This window comes from Phyllobates terribilis, unplaced genomic scaffold, assembly GCF_046119375.1.
Source record: "Phyllobates terribilis strain yellow unplaced genomic scaffold, ASM4611937v1 Scaffold_2__4_contigs__length_985480577, whole genome shotgun sequence".
Taxonomy (NCBI): domain Eukaryota; kingdom Metazoa; phylum Chordata; class Amphibia; order Anura; family Dendrobatidae; genus Phyllobates; species Phyllobates terribilis.
Window position 1 is genome coordinate 365,748,449 of NW_027362762.1, and position 21,428 is coordinate 365,769,876.

A 21,428-nucleotide genomic window follows, 5' to 3' on the forward strand; every position below is an offset into this window, starting at 1 on the left:
ATCCTTAGTACAGTGGATGTGGACAAAGCAGGAGAATTTGCCGGACACACAGCTGGGGATCAGCTGACGTTACTGAACCCCAATAACACTGGAGCAAGCGTTGACTGTGCAGACGGCACTTCTGAGCAGCAACTAGCGGTATTGGAGCCCAGGGTAAATACTAAAAACGGAGGAGCCAGAGATGTATTTGGAGGAGGTTTTAAATCCGTAGTACAGTGGATGTGGACAAAGCAGGAGAATTTGCCGCACACACAGCTGGGGATTAGCTGACGTTACTGAACCCCAATAACACTGGAGCAAGCGTTGACTGTGCAGACGGCACTTCTGAGCAGCAACTAGCGGTATTGGAGCCCAGGGTAAATACTAAAAACGGAGGAGCCAGAGGTGTATTTGGAGGAGGTTTTAAATCCGTAGTACAGTGGATGTGGACAAAGCAGGAGAATTTGCCGGACACACAGCTGGGGATCAGCTGACGTTACTGAACCCCAATAACACGGCAGCAAGTGTTGACTGTGCAGACGGCACTTCCGAGCGCCAACTGGCGGTGTTGGAGCTCAGGGATAATACTGAAAACAGAGGAGCCAGAGGTGTAATTGGAGAAGCTTTCAAATCTGTAGTAGTGAGAATGTGGACAGAGCAGGAGAAATTGCCGTCCGCACAGCAGGGGAACAGCTGACGTTACTGAACCCCAATAACACGGCAGCAAGTGTTGACTGTGCAGACGGTACTTCCGAGCGCCAACTGGCGGTGTTGGAGCTCAGGGATAATACTGAAAACAGAGGAGCCAGAGGTGTAATTGGAGAAACTTTCAAATCTGTAGTAGTGAGAATGTGGACAGAGCAGGAGAAATTGCCGTCCGCACAGCAGGGGAACAGCTGACGTTACTGAACCCCAATAACACGGCAGCAAGTGTTGACTGTGCAGGCGGCACTTCCGAGCGCCAGCTGGCGGTGTTGGAGCTCAGGGATAATGCTGAAAACAGAGGAGCCAGAGGTGTAATTGGAGAAACTTTCAAATCTGTAGTAGTGAGAATGTGGACAGAGCAGGAGAAATTGCCGTCCGCACAGCAGGGGAACAGCTGACGTTACTGAACCCCAATAACACGGCAGCAAGTGTTGACTGTGCAGACGGCACTTCCGAGCGCCAACTGGCGGTGTTGGAGCTCAGGCATTACAGTTCAGGTGGTAGAAACATGAACAGAACAGGAGACCTGGATACTGTTGCCAACCAATTATTTATTCTGGAAGAGGACTGGCAAATTCATGAGAGATCCAGGCCTTGTTCATTTTGAGAAAAGTAAGCCGGTCAACGTTATTGGAGGATAGTCGCATGCGACGGTCTGTTAGTACACCACCTGCGGCACTAAAGACGCGTTCCGATAATACACTAGCAGCAGGGCAAGCTAGCACCTCCAATGCATACTGACTAAGCTCTGGCCATGTATCCAGCTTACAGACCCAAAACTTGAAGGAAGAAGAGCCATCTGGGAGTACACTAAGAGGGCAAGACATGTAGTCTGTCACCATCTGACGGAAACGTTGCCTCCTGCTGACTGGAGCCGTCTGTGATGGTGTAGACATTTGTGGCGGCGGGGACACAAAACTTTGCCACATTTCGGCCATACTGGTCTTGCCTTGTGCTGAGGCGCTGCTTCTGCTCCCTCTTTGTGCAGAGCTTCCTCCACTGCCTCGACGCACTGAGCTGCTTTGTAAAGCACTAGCAGCACTGCTCTCGGTTGGAATGGAGAACATGATGGAATGCACCAGTGCGTCTTGGTACTCCCGCATTTTACGCTCCCGGTTCAACGGTGTTATGAGGCTTTGTAAGTTGTCCTGGTAGCGAGGATCTAGGAGGGTGGACACCCAATAATCAGCCGTGTTGAGAATGTGGGCGATGCGGCGGTCGTTTCTCAGGCACTGCAGCATGAAATCAACCATGTGCTGCAGACTGCCAACTGGCCAAGAAACACTGTCCTCTGCTTGAGGCGTGATCTCTGCCTGCTCTGCATCACCCCACCCTCGCTCTAGATACTGACTACTAGAGCATTGTGTACCTCCCTCCTCTGGACAGATGTCTTCCTCATCCATTGACTCCTCCTCATCCTCCTCACAAAGTGTCCCCTGCCTAGGCCTTTGTGAGGAACCACGTTGCGCAGACTGTAGAGAAGCAGATGGCATTTGTGACTCCTCATCCTCCACCTCTTCCAAAACCTCGTCCCTTAGTGCTTGCAGTGTTTTTTCAAGCAGGCAGATAAGGGGGATAGTCATGCTGACTAGTGCATCATCTGCACTCGCCATCCGCGTGGAATAATCGAAGGCACGCAAAACGTGGCAAATGTCCTTCATAGAGGCCCACTCAGTGGTGGTGAAGTGTGAACGGCGCGCACTGCGACTTGTTTGCGCCTGCTGCAGCTGGTACTCCATTACTGCTGCCTGCTGCTCACACAACCTCTCCAACATATGTAACGTTGAATTCCACCTGGTGGGTAGGTCACATATGATGCGATGTTCCGGAAGACGTAATCGGCGCTGCAGAGCTGCAATGCGTGATCTTGCATTGCTGGAACGCCGCAAGTGAGCGCACTCTATGCGGACCTTGTGAAGCAGTGCATCAAGATCCGGATAGTCCCTCAAAAAACTCTGCACATCCAAGTTGAGCACATGTGCCAGACATGGGATGTGAGTGAGGTTGCCTAGGCCCAGAGCTGCCACCAGATTTCGGCCATTGTCACACACTACCATGCCTGGCTGGAGATTCGCTGGCACAAACCACACGTCGCTCTGCTGCTTGATGGCATTCCAGAGCTCCTGCACTGTGTGGCTTCGATTCCCCAAAGAAATTAATTTTACTACGGCCTGTTGACGTTTGGCCACGGCTGTGCTCATATCGGTCATCATAACAGGTAACCGTTCACGGGTCGATGTGGAGGTAGACCGTGACGGCTCCTGCAGCGCTGATTCAGAGGGACTGGAGTATGAGGAGGAGTCAATGTGTACAGACTGGATTCCTGCAATCTTTGGAGTTGGCAGAACACGTACAGCGCCACTCTCAAGATTTGTACCCGGCTCCACAACATTTACCCAATGGGCAGTGAGGGAAAGGTATCGTCCCTGTCCATGCTTACTGGTCCACGCATCGGTGGTCAGGTGGACCTTGCTACTGACAGCGTTTTGTAGTGCATGTTTAATTTTTCCCTCCACATGATGTTGCAGGGCAGGGACGGCTTGCCTGCTGAAATAAAAGCGGCTGGGCACGTTGTATTGTGGGACTGCCAATGCCATAAAGTTACGGAATGTGTCAGTCTCCACCAGCCTGAATGATAGCATTTCAAGGGCCAGTAGTTTAGCAATGCCAGCATTCAGAGCCTGTGCTCGGGGGTGGTTTGCCGAGTATGGGCGCCTTTTCTCCCATGCCTGTGCTAACGATGGCTGTACACTGGCCTGGGAGTGTGAGGATGACTGGGAAAGTGGTGCTGTGGGTGGAATTACACTGTGTCTCTGTACAACAGTGCCAGAGATTCTTCCATGGCGATCCTGTGAGGAAGCCGAACCAGCTGTGTGTGAGCTGGAGGAAGAGGCTACAACACGAGCTGAAGAGGTGGTAGGTGGCGCTGTTTGTTGGCCTAGGTCTTCAGTGTGTTTTTGTAACTCCACCACGTGCTTGGTCCGCACATGTTTCCACATATTTGTGGTATTGAGGTTGCTGACACTTTTCCCTCTTTTCACCTTCTGATTACACAGCTTGCATTTGACAAAGTAAATGTCATCTGCAACTGTGTCAAAAAAGGACCAGGCACTGCAAGTCTTGGGAGCGCCCGCTTTGGATTTTGGAAGAGCCATGCTCCTAATGGGTGCTGAAGTGGAGGCTACAGGCAACCAAGTCTGCCCCCTCCCTCTCCCTCCTTTTTGGGCCGTTCGGGGGATCTCTTCCTCAGAGCTGCTCCCACCACCTTCCTGTCCCTCACACCATGATGGGTCAAGGACCTCATCATCTACACCACCCTCTTCAAACAACTGCTTCTCCTGGGTAGTCTCGACAGCACAGTGCGCACCAGAAAGTGGCACCTGAGTCTCATCATCAGATGCGTACTGAGGTGTGCTGCTGACCATAGGCACTGGCCCACCCGCCTCTTCAGATTCAGAGAGACAAAACGGTTGCGCATCACTGCATACTACCTCTTCTTCAAATTCTAGAATTCTGCTTGGCTGGCCCCCTCTTTCCAAGCCAAGAGATTCAGAGAACAGAAGTAGAGATTGCTCCTGTCCAGGGCTCTCTGACTGCCTGGGCAATTTGGCAGGTAGTGAAGAGACAGATGGGTGCTCTTCAGTGCTCAGGACCTGAGAGGATCTGGAACTAATTGAAGTCGATGCGTTAGCTGCCATCCATCCGACAACGGCTTCAATTTGGTCCTCGCGCAGCAGTGGGGTACGGCTAGCTCCTACAAAGCTGCGCATAAAGGACTGTTCCCTGGTAAAACTGGGGGATGCTGAGTCATTGGTGCCCGCAGCAGGCACAGAATCCCCACGTCCTCTCCCTGCAGGCACAGAATCCTCACGTCCTCTCCCTGCAGAAACTCCACGCCCACGCCCACGCCCACGACCACATGCCTTACTCCCTGCCTTCTTCATCTTGGTAGACTGATAAAGATAGGCAGAAAAGTACTAAGGGCTTAGTGTGCTTATTCCTGAACAGCTGCTGACAGGTATAAGAAACACTAATTTTATAAAGTGTGGACTAGACTTTAATATGAGCTAATGTGGCCTACACAACTATAAAGTGGAGTGTTTGGTGAACTTTATTTAGGTTTTTTTTGTCACAAAAAGACACTGGATGTGCCTAAAGATGTAATAACGATAGTATCACAAACTTTTTGCAGCTATTACAATGTAGGAAGGTAACCTACAATGCAATAGATGAGGCTGCAAAAAATAGGCTAATACTAATCTGGCTGGGGCTGCAGGGCCCAATGCTGCAGAAAGGCTCTTCTATCTACTCCTATATAGTGTGTTTGGAACCAATTTAGCTGAATACGGATGGAACCACCACACTAATAGGAGATATCAGGAAAAATTATGAATTGGCAATAAAGGACAATGTATGAGGCAGTGACACACACTGAGTGCACTACAACCAGACGGGGTTGAAGCACACACTACAGGGTGAGCTGCACTCACACACCTGACCTTGCAGACAGCGGTGAACAGTACAGATGCAGAGCACTGTGCACTAGCGCTGCAAGACCAAAAAAATTTCTCTATCTACTCCTATATGGTGTGTTTGGAACCAATTTAGCTGAATACGGATGGAACCACCACAATAATAGGAGATATCAGGAAAAATTATGAATTGGCAATAAAGGACAATGTATGAGGCAGTGACACACACTGAGTGCACTACAACCAGACGGGGTTGAAGCACACACTACAGGGTGAGCTGCACTCACACTCCAGACCTTGCAGACAGCGGTGAACAGTACAGATGCAGAGCACTGTGCACTAGCGCTGCAAGACCAAAAAAATTTCTCTATCTACTCCTATATAGTGTGTTTGGAACCAATTTAGCTGAATACGGATGGAACCACCACACTAATAGGAGATATCAGGAAAAATTATGAATTGGCAATAAAGGACAATGTATGAGGCAGTGACACACACTGAGTGCACTACAACCAGACGGGGTTGAAGCACACACTACAGGGTGAGCTGCACTCACACACCAGACCTTGCAGACAGCGGTGAACAGTACAGATGCAGAGCACTGTGCACTAGCGCTGCAAGACCAAAAAAATTTCTCTATCTACTCCTTATAGTGTGTTTGGAACCAATTTAGCTGAATACGGATGGAACCCCCGCACTAATAGGAGATATCAGGAAAAATTATGAATTGGCAATAAAGGACAATGTATGAGGCAGTGACACACACTGAGTGCACTACAACCAGACGGGGTTGAAGCACACACTACAGGGTGAGCTGCACTCACACACCAGACCTTGCAGACAGCGGTGAACAGTACAGATGCAGAGCACTGTGCACTAGCGCTGCAAGATCAAAAAAATTTCTCTATCTACTCCTATATAGTGTGTTTGGAACCAATTTAGCTGAATACGGATGGAACCACCACACTAATAGGAGATATCAGGAAAAATTATGAATTGGCAATAAAGGACAATGTATGAGGCAGTGACACACACTGAGTGCACTACAACCAGACGGGGTTGAAGCACACACTACAGGGTGAGCTGCACTCACACACCAGACCTTGCAGACAGCGGTGAACAGTACAGATGCAGAGCACTGTGCACTAGCGCTGCAAGACCAAAAAAATTTCTCTATCTACTCCTATATAGTGTGTTTGGAACCAATTTAGCTGAATACGGATGGAACCACCACACTAATAGGAGATATCAGGAAAAATTATGAATTGGCAATAAAGGACAATGTATGAGGCAGTGACACACGCTGAGTGCACTACAACCAGACGGGGTTGAAGCACACACTACAGGGTGAGCTGCACTCACACACCAGACCTTGCAGACAGCGATGAACAGTACAGATGCAGAGTAGAGATGAGCGTTGTTCTACTCGAACTGTTCGCCGATCTCAAATTCGAGCTGTTTTGGGCGGTGTTCGAGCGGTTCGGCGAACACGAACGATTTGAGAAAAATTCGGCTGTTCGAGGTTATGTTCGATAACTGTTCGTGCACCAAAATCATAACTGGATTTTTTCTCAGTAATGATGAAAATTAATGTTAATACGCAGTTTGAGTGTACAGCGGGGTGGAAGGAGGGACAGGGGATGGATCTCTGCAGGAATAATGAAGATCTCCATTTTTTTTTCTCTTTCCCGCATTTACAGTGGGGAGGTGCAATCTGTCAGCCTATCAGCAGCGCACACACGGAGCGAAGTGCTTTTTTTCACACAAGCAAGGGCATGTGTCATTGGCAGTGTATGTCACATGTCCTTGCCCTATAAGACCAAGCCATTTTCCCCGTCACCACCATTTTCTCACTGCTGCAGCTGCGTGTTAGACGGCACCGCTGTTGCTGTGTGCGCTATACCTTGTTAATTTCAAGCCAATTTTCGCACAAATCTTCAGATAGCTTGGGAGTAGGGAATAGTTGTGATTGCAGTCCTTTTAAGGACTAGGTTACAGCATTTCCTATGACTTTTATCAGGCAGGTCTGTGCTCTTAAATAGATAGGTTGTGGGAGTAAAGACTAATTGTAATTGGAGTCCTTTTCAGGACTAGGTTACATCAGTTCCTATCAGTTTTTGCCAGGCAGGTCTGTGCCAGTGCTGTGCAAGTTTTTTTCACAGCATTTGGCTGAATCTAGCAAAACTAATCCTTTTTGGCCTATTGCAGAGTGTGTTAGTCAGTGGAGTAGCCTATCTGTATTGCAAGATATACGACCTTTGTATAGAATACCAATTTTTTTACTGCACCTAGTGAAGTAAATTCTTTTGGGCATAGCATCATTCTATTAGTCCATCTATACTGACCTCCATCAGGTTGCAAATTGAATATAATTTTTTTCTGCATCTAGCTCTGAAAAAATATTTGGCCTTCTAGCAGTGTATGGGACTTTCTCTATTAGTCCATCTATACTGACCTCCATCAGGTTGCAAACTGAATATATTTTTTTCTGCATCTACCTCTGAAAAAATATTGGGCTTGTAGCTGTGTGTGGGACTTGTTCTATTAATCCATCTATACAGACCTCCATCAGGTTGCAAACTGAATATAATTTTTTTCTGCATCTACCTCTGAAAAAATATTTGGGCTTCTAGCTGTGTGTGGGACTTGTTCTATTACTCCATCTATACTGACCTCCATCAGGTTGCAAATTGAATGTAATTTTTTTCTGCATCTAGCTCTGAAAAAATATTGGGTTTCTAGCTGTGTGTGGGACTTGTTGTATTAGTCCATTTATACTGACCTCCATCAGGTTGCAAACTGAATATATTTTTTTCTGCATCTACCTCTGAAAAAATATTGGGCTTCTAGCTGTGTGTGGGACTTGTTCTATTAATCCATCTATACTGACCTCCATCAGGTTGCAAATTGAATATAATTTTTTTCTGCATCTAGCTCTGAAAAAATATTGGGCTTCTAGCTGTGTGTGGGACTTGTTGTATTCGTCCATCTATACTGACCTCCATAAGGTTGCAAACTGAATATATTTATTTCTGCATCTACCTCTGAAAAAATCTTGGGCTTCTAGCTGTGTGTGGGACTTGTTCTATTAATCCATCTATACAGACCTCCATCAGGTTGCAAACTGAATATAATTTTTTTCTGCATCTAGCTCTGAAAAAATATTTGGCCTTCTAGTAGTGTGTGGGACTTTCTCTATTAGTCCATCTATACTGACCTCCATCAGGTTGCAAACTGAATATAATTTTTTTCTGCATCTAGCTCTGAAAAAATATTTGGCCTTCTAGCAGTGTGTGGGACTTTCTCTATTAGTCCATCTATACTGACCTCCATCAGGTTGCAAACTGAATATAATTTTTTTCTGCATCTAGCTCTGAAAAAATATTTGGCCTTCTAGCAGTGTGTGGGACTTTCTCTATTAGTCCATCTATACTGACCTCCATCAGGTTGCAAATTAAAAATAATTTTTATCTGCATCTAGCTCTGAAAAAATATTTGGGCTTCTAGCTGTGTGTGGGACTTGTTCTATTACTCCATCTATACTGACCTCCATCAGGTTGCAAACTGAATATAATTTTTTTCTGCATCTAGCTCTGAAAAAATATTGGGCTTCTAGCTGTGTGTGGGACTTGTTGTATTAGTCCATCTATACTGACCTCCATCAGGTTGCAAGCTGAATATATTTTTTTCTGCATCTACCTCTGAAAAAATATTGGGCTTCTAGCTGTGTGTGGGACTTGTTCTATTAATCCATCTATACAGACCTCCATCAGGTTGCAAACTGAATATAATTTTTTTCTGCATCTAGCTCTGAAAAAATATTTGGCCTTCTAGCAGTGTGTGGGACTTTCTCTATTAGTCCATCTATACTGACCTCCATTAGGTTGCAAACTGAATATAATTTTTTTCTGCATCTAGCTCTGAAAAAATATTTGGCCTTCTAGCAGTGTGTGGGACTTTCTCTATTAGTCCATCTATACTGACCTCCATCAGGTTGCAAACTGAATATAATTTTTTTCTGCATCTAGCTCTGAAAAAATATTTGGCCTTCTAGCAGTGTGTGGGACTTTCTCTATTAGTCCATCTATACTGACCTCCATCAGGTTGCAAATTAAAAATAATTTTTATCTGCATCTAGCTCTGAAAAAATATTTGGGCTTCTAGCTGTGTGTGGGACTTGTTCTATTACTCCATCTATACTGACCTCCATCAGGTTGCAAATTGAATATAATTTTTTTCTGCATCTAGCTCTGAAAAAATATTGAGCTTCTAGCTGTGTGTGGGACTTGTTGTATTAGTCCATCTAAACTGAACTCCATCAGGTTGCAAACTGAATATATTTTTTTCTGCATCTACCTCTGAAAAAATATTGGGCTTCTAGTAGTGTGTGGGACTTGTTCTATTAATCCATCTATACAGACCTCCATCAGGTTGCAAGCTGAATATAATTTTTTTCTGCATCTAGCTCTGAAAAAAAATTTGGCCTTCTAGCAGTGTGTGGGACTTTCTCTATTAGTCCATCTATACTGACCTCCATCAGGTTGCAAATTAAAAATAATTTCTATCTGCATCTAGCTCTGAAAAAATATTTGGGCTTCTAGCTGTGTGTGGGACTTGTTCTATTACTCCATCCATACTGACCTCCATCAGGTTGCAAATTGAATATAATTTTTTTCTGCATCTAGCTCTGAAAAAATATTGGGCTTCTAGCTGTGTGTGGGACTTGTTGTATTAGTCCATCTATACTGACCTCCATCAGGTTGCAAACTGAATATATTTTTTTCTGCATCTACCTCTGAAAAAATATTGGGCTTCTAGCTGTGTGTGGGACTTGTTCTATTAATCCATCTATACAGACCTCCATCAGGTTGCAAACTGAATATATTTTTTTTCTGCATCTAGCTCTGAAAAAATATTTGGCCTTCTAGCATTGTGTGGGACTTTCTCTATTAGTCCATCTATACTGACCTCCATCAGGTTGCAAATTAAAAATAATTTTTATCTGCATCTAGCTCTGAAAAAATATTTGGGCTTCTAGCTGTGTGTGGGACTTGTTCTATTACTCCATCTATACTGACCTCCATCAGGTTGCAAATTGAATATAATGTTTTTCTGCAACAAGCTCTGAAAAAATATTAGGCTTCTAGCTGTGTGTGGGACTTGTTGTATTAGTCCATCTATACTGACCTCCATCAGGTTGCAAACTGAATATATTTTTTTCTGCATCTACCTCTGAAAAAATATTGGGCTTCTAGCTGTGTGTGGGACTTGTTCTATTAATACATCTATACAGACCTCCATCAGGTTGCAAACTGAATATAATTTTTTTCTGCATCTAGCTCTGAAAAAATATTTGGCCTTCTAGCAGTGTGTGGGACTTTCTCTATTAGTCCATCTATACTGACCTCCATCAGGTTGCAAACTGAATATAATTTTTTTCTGCATCTAGCTCTGAAAAAATATTTGACCTTCTAGCAGTGTGTGGGACTTTCTCTATTAGTCCATCTATACTGACCTCCATCAGGTTGCAAACTGAATATAATTTTTTTCTGCATCTAGCTCTGAAAAAATATTTGGCCTTCTAGCAGTGTGTGGGACTTGTTCTATTAGTCCACCTATACTGACCTCCATCAGGTTGCAAATTAAAAATAATTTTTATCTGCATCTAGCTCTGAAAAAATATTTGGGCTTCTAGCTGTGTGTGGGACTTGTTCTATTACTCCATCTATACTGACCTCCATCAGGTTGCAAATTGAATATAATGTTTTTCTGCAACAAGCTCTGAAAAAATATTAGGCTTCTAGCTGTGTGTGGGACTTGTTGTATTAGTCCATCTATACTGACCTCCATCAGGTTGCAAACTGAATATATTTTTTTCTGCATCTACCTCTGAAAAAATATTGGGCTTCTAGCTGTGTGTGGGACTTGTTCTATTAATACATCTATACAGACCTCCATCAGGTTGCAAACTGAATATAATTTTTTTCTGCATCTAGCTCTGAAAAAATATTTGGCCTTCTAGCAGTGTGTGGGACTTTCTCTATTAGTCCATCTATACTGACCTCCATCAGGTTGCAAACTGAATATAATTTTTTTCTGCATCTAGCTCTGAAAAAATATTTGACCTTCTAGCAGTGTGTGGGACTTTCTCTATTAGTCCATCTATACTGACCTCCATCAGGTTGCAAACTGAATATAATTTTTTTCTGCATCTAGCTCTGAAAAAATATTTGGCCTTCTAGCAGTGTGTGGGACTTGTTCTATTAGTCCACCTATACTGACCTCCATCAGGTTGCAAATTCAAAATAATTTTTTGTCTGCATCTAGCTCTGAAAAAATATTTGGCCTTCTAGCAGTGTGTGGGACTTGTTCTATTAGTCCACCTATACTGAACTCCATCAGGTTGCAAATTCAAAATAATTTTTTGTCTGCATCTAGCTCTGAAAAAATATTTGGCTTTCTAGCAGTGTGTGGGACTTTCTCTATTAGTCCATCTATACTGACCTCCATCAGGTTGCAAACTGAATATTTTTTTTTCTGCATCTACCTCTGAAAAAATATTTGGGCTTCTAGCTGTGTGTGGGACTTGTTCTATTAGTCCATCTATACTGACCTCCATCAGGTTGCAAATTGAATATAATTTTTTTCTGCATCTAACCCAGCCAATAGTTTTGGCCTAATACCACAGTTTTGCCACTCAGCTCTGCTCGGTTCCCATCCATTGTTTTTTTGTGCAAACAACTCCAGAGTTGTGAATTAGTTAACCACCAAAATGAGTGGAAAAAGGCCTGCTGCTGGTGGAAAGGGGAATAGGCGTGTTGGGAAGGGGAAAAAAGGTTGTGTCCGTGGGGTAGGTGTTAAAGCAACAGTAACATCTGCAGAAGAAAGACCATCTTCCAGCCAAACTAAAATGTCTACTTCTTTTAGCGGACATTGTGATAAGATCCCTTTCTTATGGCCACGCCAATCACTACAAATTCCAGATGAGGCATAAAAACAGCAGGTGCTTCAACGGATATCAAGTGCTCCTTTAAGTGGGCTCTCCTCCACATCAACTTCAACATCACAAATACTCCAGTCCTCAAAGGTGTCACCCCAATCGCACTTGCTTCCTCACAGCTCCCAAATCTCCAGCTGCCCGTCTGAGTATGAGGTAGAACAGGTGGTTGAGTCTGCAGAGCTGTTTACTCATACTATAGCCTGGGAATCAGAGGTCGACTCCAGCGCTTCTGTGAATCCAGACGAGGAAATGATCTGCACTGATGTCCAGAATTTTTATGAGTCGGATCCAGGACCAGACGCAGAAGGTTCTGACCATAATGTAGACCCTCATTCCCAAACTGTAACTCCTGTTGGTGGAGACAATGAGGAAGACGATGATGAGACTCAAATACCTGATTGGAGCGACAACTTTAGTTTTTTGTCAGGGCAGGAACAGGTTGGCTCTGAGGACGACGGGTGTGATAACGCACAGGGTGATGATGATGAGGTTGGAGATCCCACTTACTGTCAACCCACAGTCAGCCAAGAGATGAGGTCAGCAGATGAGGTGGAGGAAGATGCTAGTGACGACGAGGTCAGGTTGCGCCTTCCTGGACAGAGACGTAGTACTGGAAGCACGTCAACAACTGCATCCTCAAACACAAATCTGCCTCTCACCACAAGTCGTGGTGGCTCTTCAGGTCGCATGGGTGCTAAGCCTTGCATAGCCTGGGCATTTTTTCAGATCGATAAAGATGACCCAACTCGTGTTATCTGTAACATTTGTCAGCAAAAGCTAAGTAGAGGCCAAAAAATACATAGTTTGAGTACTTCATGCATGAACCGGCACATGGACATGAAGCATAAGTTGCAGTGGGAAGCTCAGTGTGCTACAATGCGGCCTAGCCGGCCGGGCCAACCACCGTCTGCCATATCTTTTGCATCCGCGGCCTCTTCATCCTCTGTGACTGGGGGGACAGCAGTCACACCTGTTTTGGGGCGCAGACCTGCCACCTCTTTACCCGCAACAGCCAGCGTGATTGGCAGGTGATCATTTTCTTTGGAGGTGGTAACACCAGCTGGTGTTGAGCGCTGTCCGACATCGATAGCACCACCTTTGGATCAAGGCAACCTAACATGTCCGCCTGCATCTTCCTCACAGACCGGCAGTTTGCCGGGGACACCCTTATCAACCCCGTCTAAGCACAATAGCCAGCCCTCGGTCCCTCAGATGTGGACAAGTAAAAGACCATTTCCTCCTAGCCATGAGAAAGCTAAGAGGTTGAATTTCACCATCTGCAAGCTCTTGGCTACAGAAATGCTGCCTTTCCGCCTGGTGGACACAGAGGATTTTTGAGACCTTATGTCCGTCGCAGTGCCCCAGTACCAGATGCCCAGTTGTCACTACTTCTCAAAGAAAGGTGTGCCTGCGCTCCACCAGCATGTCGCACACAACATCACCGCTTCTTTGAGAAACTCTGTGTGTGACAGGGTGCATTTCACCATAGACACTTGGACGAGTAGGCATGGACAGGGGCGTTACATGTCGCTGACTGGGCACTGGGTAACTATGGTGACAGCAGGACAAGGGGCTGCTGTCCAAGTCTTGCCGTCCCCACGAGTTGTGCGTCAATCCTCTTTATGTCAAAGTTCCTCCACTGCTTCTGCCTCCTCAACCTCCTACCAGGGCACATGGTAGCAGCCAAACTAGTGAGGAAGGTGCAGGAGCCCAGGAAGAAGTGGAGGACGAACTGATGGAAGACTCATCAGATGAGGGAGACCTTGATCACATTTCTGTTGTGCGAGGTTGGGGGGAGAGGACAGAGGAAGGAAGCATGATTGTTACCTCGCCACCAACACAACAGGGACTAGGTGCTCCTGGATGCGCAACACACATGAGTGCCTTCTTGCTGCACTACCTGCAACATGACCCTCGAATTGGGAGAATTAGAAATAATCCTGACAACTGGGTTGCCACACTGTTAGATCCCCGGTACAAAAGTAAATTTGCAGAAATTATTCCTGCCATAGAAAGGGATGCACGCATGCAGGAGTATCAGCAGAGACTGGTGCAGAATCTTACATGTGCTTTTCCACAAAACACCAGTGGTGCACGTAGTGAATCTCACAGTTCCAACTTGCCAACCGTGGGACCGTCAAGTGTTCAGCACTCAAACCATAACAGAACCACAGTATCTGCTGGTAACATCAATTTTGCGCAATCATTTCACCACTTTTTTAGCCCATCCTTTGCAAGGCCACAGGAGACAAGAAGTCTGACACATAGTCAACGCCTAGAGATGATGGTACAGGAGTCTCTCCAAGTAAACATTGAAGCCATGACTGTGTCACTGGACCCTTGCTCTTTTTGGGCTTCCAATCTGGATAAATGACCGGAGCTAGCCACTTACGCCTTGGAGATCTTGTCATGCCCCGCAGCCAGCGTTCTGTCTGAACGTGTGTTCAGCGCTGCTGTTGGTGTGCTGGCAGATAAGCGCACGCGGCTCCCACTGATAATGTAGACAGACTCACGTTCATAAAGATGAACAAATCATGGATCCGAAACGACTTTTCTACCCCTGTGTCATCCTGGGGAGAGTAAAAGATGGATGATTGGTTAAAATCACCCTACCAACCGTTTTAAGCTTTCAAATTACTAATCATGTTTATCTGTATCTTGGCTGGAAAATAATTTGGGCTTTGTAGCAGTGTGCAGCACTGATTCTATTAGGCCATCTATAATAAGCTCCACCAGATTTAAAATTACTAATCATGTTTATCTGTATCTTGGCTGGAAAATAATTTGGGCTTTGTAGCAGTGTGCAGCACTGATCCTATTAGGCCATCTATACTAAGCTCCACCAGATTTAAAATTAATAATAATTTTTAGCTGCATCTAGCCCGGAAAATAATTTTGGGGCTCCGAGATGCGCAAGACACATAAGTGTCTTCTTGCTGCACTACCTGCAACATGACCCTCATATTGTCAGAATTCGAAGTAATCATGACTACTGGGTTGCCACACTCTTAGATCCGCCAAACTTTTCGATCAACCTTTTCATTTTAATAAAGACCAAAAAAATGGTCATTTTTGAAATTATAAGCATTAGCAGGTTATTAGAAACTGAAATCAAACAGTTTTCAACTCAAAACTTTATTCTAGGTGATGTTACATTTTCACATAGGACCCCTTGTTCGAAAGGAGCTTCTGAACTCTCTCGTCCATTGAATTTGTCAGGTTTTGGATGGTTTCTGCTTCAATTGTTTTGCATGAGGACAGAATACCCTCCCAGAGCTGTTGCTTAGATGTGAACTGCCTCCCGCCATCATAGACACTCCTTTTGATGATGCTCCAGAGGTTCTGAATGGGGTAGAGGTCAGGGGAGCATGGGGGTCACACCATAAGTTTGTCCCCTTTTATGCCCATATCAGCCAGAGATGCAGATGTTTTATGTGCAGCATGAGATGGTGCATTATCATGCAAAAAAATGATCTTGCTGTGAAATACACGGTTCTTCTTCTTGAACCATGGCAGGAAGTGCTGTTTGAGAAAATCCACATACATTATGGAGTTCATCTTTAGCGCCTTCAGGGATCCTAAAGGGGCCGACAATCTCTCTCCAAAACATTACTCCACCTCCTCCTTGTTGGCGCTGTAGCCGTGTTTGCGTGGGGTGTCCATCAACCAGCCATCCTCCACTCCATCCATCTGGACCATCGAGCGCTGCACGGCACTCATCCGTGAACAAAACAGTTTTGAAATCAGTCTTCATGTAATGTTTGGCCCACTGGAGCCGTTTCTGCTTGTGTGAAGTGGATAGAGGAGGTCGACAGGATGGCGTATGCACAGCTGCAAACCTCTGAAGGACCCTGCATCTTGTTGTTCGGGGGACGTTGGAGGCACCAGCAGCTTCAAAAACTTGTCTGCTGCTATGACAAGGCTTTTTTGCCGCTGCTCTTTTAACCTGACGTAATTGCTTGTAGGAAAGAGTCCTCAATTTGCCCTTATCAGCACGCACACGTGTGTACTGTGAATCAGCTACATACTTCTTGATTGCCAAGACACTTCATCCTGATCATCTCACAATGTTGATTGTAGTCATGCCTTGACCTAAACACTCCACAATTTGTTGCTTCTCAGCAGCCGACACATCCTTTTTCTTTCCCATTTTGGCAGAAAATGTAGGCTGCTTAATAATGTGAGACAGCCTTCTTAAGTAGTCTTGCCTTTCATTGGACACACCTGCCAAACTAATTAGCACAGGTGTCTGCAATTGCTTACAGTGATATAAAGAGCCCTGACACACATCACCATCAATGAGTTTAACTGACAAACAAACAAATTCTTCCCTTATCACTCCTAAACACTTTTTGCATAATAATTTGGAAAACAGTGTACATGTGCTTTTCCACAAAACACCAGTGGTTCACGTAGTGAATCTTACAGTTCTAACTTGCCAACCGTGGTCTGTATGGAGTTGTTCAATAAAGGGCCCAAAATTAAGATAACATAGATGGGAGAGGTCTCTATGAATAGGAATTCCTAAGTATTTGATACCCTGTGAGGGCCAGGCAAAGGGAAAGTTGGACTGGATGGAATCCTATATGGATTTGGGGAGGGAGACATCGAGGGCCTCAGACTTCGCTGCATTGATTTTAAAATTTGACCATGTAACAAAGTGATCTATTTCAGCCATAACAGCATGGATGGATATATGTGATTGAGTGATATATACTAGGACATCATCAGCAAATAGAGAGCACTTGTACTCGGTGCCTCCCACCTCAATCCACCTAATATTGGGGTTATGGCGAATTGATGAGAGCAGGTGCTCCGTCACTAGGATGTATAAGAGAGGGGACAGAGAACATCCCTGCCTTGTCCCATTGGTGATTGTGAAAGGTGATGAAAATATTCTGACGCGCCCCCTGGGCCTTGGGACACCCGGAGCCGGACCCTTTTTGGTGGATGCTGGTGGTTGTAGTCTCCGTGGCGGCGACCCGGTTCCGTGGCTCAGGGCGGTCAAACCAGTGGCGGAACTATTTATGTGGTTTTGATGTTTAAATGTCCGACTACGCCACCCGTGGATTGCGGTCAGAGTGAACCGCCGCTGCAGGGCAGACCGCTGAGGCTGGTGTTGTGGGTGCAGCAGAGCGTAGCATAACTCCCCACGGGAGGAGTATAGCCTCAGGGCAGTGTATGCAGAGGATGGGGGTGATGGTGCAGGGCAGCAGCAGTAACGACACGGAGTCAGTGATGCAGTCCAGGGCCTTTACTCACAGTTCTTATTATCCAGACCACGTCTGCAGGTAATGGCTGCCCACGTCGTACTGTGCTCACCAGGTGAGGGGCTCAGACAACTCGCAGATAACTTTGGAGCGCTTCACAGGACCCCCTTTGTGTGTCCTTTGTCTGGCCTTTCTTACCAACCCTTCTGTCCGGCTGCCTCGGGCCTCCTCTTGGTAAACTTGGCACCAGTTTCCCTGACCCTATGTGGTGCCTTCCTAGCGGGTGTAGTGAGGGGCTGCGCCACATAAAATGTCACAGCCTCCGGTTTCTAGCTGAGGGTCGTTTCCTGCCTCCACTAGTTTCGGGGACCGGTCTCCCCCTTTGGCCTGACCCCTCCACGCAGGTGGATTCGGGCGTTCGGTGGCGACTCGCCCGTCCGCACCCCTGGGATCCCTTCATTCCTCGTTCCTGGAGCCTTCTCCGCTCCTCTTCCTTCCTTCTCCCTCTTCCAGGCCTGGGCCTCTGTTACTAGGCCCGCCTCCGGAGCAGAGCTCATGCAGAGCCCCTGCTCCCTGCCACTTCTGCTCAGACTTCTCTGCACTGAACTAAGATGGTGCCCACCTTTTATACTCCCTTCTCAATGCACCCAGGAACTGCTTCCTCCCTGCTCCTGCACTACAGGGTTCCCCTTCCTCAGTGTTCCCTCCCCCCACTCCAGTCAGGGACAGGGACTGTCGTGCCCATCTCAGGAGCATATTGGTCGCCCTGCCCCACGGCAATGTGGTGTAATGCATGCAGGTGTCAGGTCCTGATCCACACTCCATCCTTACCTGAGAGTGAGATATCACACCTCTGGGTGAGGTGCAATACCTCTGTAGCAACCGAGCCCTCAGGGTAATACAGTTCCATTTATCTTCAGCCTAGGTGACGTATTGCGATACAGTGTCGTGATTTTGGCTATAAAAGGGTCCCCTAGACCCCTACCCCAAGCTTTTTAAGAGAATCATATATGGCGTGCCAGGAGACTCTATGGAATGCTTTCTCAGCATTCAACGAGAGTATCTAATTACAAATTTTTAACTGCATCTAGCCCAGGAAATACTTTGTGCCTAGTAGCAGTGTCTGCTAGTCAGCGGATTATCCCGGCTGTTAAGCAAGCTACACCACCTGTAGTTTTGACACTTAATTTTTTCAAAGGAAATGCTTCGGGACCACGGGATACTCAGTGAAGAGCATCAGGAGGCACCCCAAGGCATAGGGGCTGGGACTGGCAGTAGGATGCCTTGCGGTGGACAGCCGAGCTCGATCTTTATAAAAGCTTTTTAGCTGCAGCAGCTTTAGTGGACGCTACTGGAGCTGGAATTACGCGGCTGCTGGCATGAGACTTGCCCTCCAATAGATCCTTGTAAATGGATTTAAAGTGTATTCATTCAAATTAGAGAGACAATTTAAATTAAAAAGCTTAGAGCTGCCTCCACCACAGGGGGGCTCGCTCGACCCACCAGCGGACAGGCACCAGTATTGGGAGAGGGGGGCTGGCCGTCAGGGTTCACCGCGGCTCTGGCACAAACCCGGCGACACGGAGGTGGCACGGGCAGGAGCGGACTGAACGTGTCGGCTTCTCACTTTTTGGATTTTAGAAGGGCATGACATGCCTATATCTGTGTCTCCCCCTCCTTTTACTCCTCCGCCTCTTTTCTTTTCACCTGACTATATGTACTTGTCACTTTTCCATGTGTTAGTTGTGTCTTCAGAGCAGTTTGTCAGCTTTTGGACACCTTTGAAGGTGTTTTCTATGTGTTTCTATGTGTTTTTGTTTGCCTGCCATTGGTTTTAACGGTGTTCGAACATGTTCGATGAACAGTTCGATGAACAGTTCGGCGAACACACGAGTGTTCGACGAACCGAACCGAACTCGAACACTACGGGGGTGGCTCAACACTCATGCAGAGCACTGTGCACTAGCGCTGCAAGACCAAAAAAATTTCTCTATCTACTCCTATATAGTGTGTTTGGAACCAATTTAGCTGAATACGGATGGAACCACCACACTAATAGGAGATATCAGGAAAAATTATGAATTGGCAAAAAAGGACAATGTATGAGGCAGTGACACACACTGAGTGCACTACAACCAGACGTGGTTGAAGCAAACACTACAGGGTGAGCTGCACTCACACACAGAGACCTTGCAGAAAGTGGTGAACAGCACAGAGAACTGTGCACTAGCACTGCAAGGCACAGCGATTTATAAAGTAGCTTGGGTAAAGCAGAATAGACCAAATAGGTAGCTAAAACTGTTCCTCAGAACAACAGCGTCCTATCCCTAACTGAATTCACAGCAGAGTGAGCTCAAAATGGCGGCGGCGGCTTTTATAGTGCATCATGACATCATTTCAGCAGCCAATCACAGCCATGCCATTAGTTAAGATGCCTACATGCCTAACAGGATGTGCCCACACTTCTTAGGATCCTCATTGGCTGAATAAAATGAAAATGGCTCATTGCATTATGGGAACTTCCGATTCCGGTATACGATATTGCAAAAGTATCGGAATTAAGTATCGGAATTCCGATACTGCGAATATCGGCCGATACCCGATATTTCAGTATCGGAATGCTCAACACTACTCACGACCTGTAAACTTGACCCAATCCCGTCCCACCTCATCCCAAACCTTTCCACTATCTTCATCCCAGCCCTAGCCCACCTCTTCAACCTGTCACTAACAACTGGTGTCTTCCCCTCATGCTTCAAACATGCTTCAATCACACCCATCCTCAAAAAGCCCTCCCTTGACCCATCCTCTGTGTCTAGCTATTGCCCCATATCACTTCTCCCCTATGCCTCAAAACAACTGGAACAACATGTCCATTCTGAACTGTCCTCCAACCTCTCCTCCTGCTCCCTCTTTGACCGCCTACAATCTGGTTTCCGACCGCACCATCTACTGAAACTGCACTGACTAAAGTCACCAACGACCTACTAACCGCCAAATCTAAGCGACACTACTCTGTAATCCTCCTCCTAGACCTGTCATCTGCCTTTGATACAGTGGACCATTCCCTCCTACTACAGACTCTCTCATCTATCGGCATCACAGACTTGGCCCTATCCTGGATCTCCTCATACCTAACAGACCAGACATTCAGTGTCTCCCACTCACACACCACCTCCTCATCTCGCCCCCTATCTGTCGGTGTCCCCCAAGGTTCAGTTCTAGGACCGCTGCTCTTCTCCATCTACCGCTTCTGCCTGGGACAGCTCATAGAGTCTCACGGCTTTCATTATCACCTCTATGCTGATGACACACAGATCTACCTCTCTGGACCCGATATCACCTCCCTACTAACCAAAATCCCACAATGTCTGTCTGCTATTTCATCCTTCTTCTCTGCCAGATTTCTAAATCTTAACATGGACAAAACAGAATTCATCATCTTTCCGCCATCTCATTCAACCCCCCCAACTGACCTAACTATCAATGTCAATGGCTGCCCACTCTACCCAGTCCCTTAAGCTCGCTGCCTTGGGGTAACCCTGGACTCTGAACTCTCCTTCAAACCACATATCCAAGCCCTTTCCATTTACTGCCAACTCCAACTCAAAAATATCTCCCGGATCTGCACATTCCCCAACCATGAATCGGCAAAAACACTAGTGCACGCCCTCATTATCTCCTGCCTTGACTACTGCAACCTCCTGCTCTGTGGCCTCCCCTCTAACACTCTCGCACCCCTCCAATCTATCCTAAACTCTGCTGCTCGACTAATCAACCTGTCCCCCTGCTATTCCCCAGCCTCTCCTCTCTGTCAATCTCTTCACTTGCTCCCCATTGCTCAGAGACTCCAGTTCAAAACCCTAACCATGACATACAAAGCCATTCACAACCTGTCTCCTCCATATATCTCTGACCTAGTCTCCCGTTACATACCCGCACGCAACCTCCGATCCTCACAAGATCTCCTTCTCTACTCCCCTCTTATCTCCTCCTCCCACAATCGCATCCAAGATTTCTCCCATGCTTCCCCCCTACTCTGGAACTTTCTACCCCAACGTT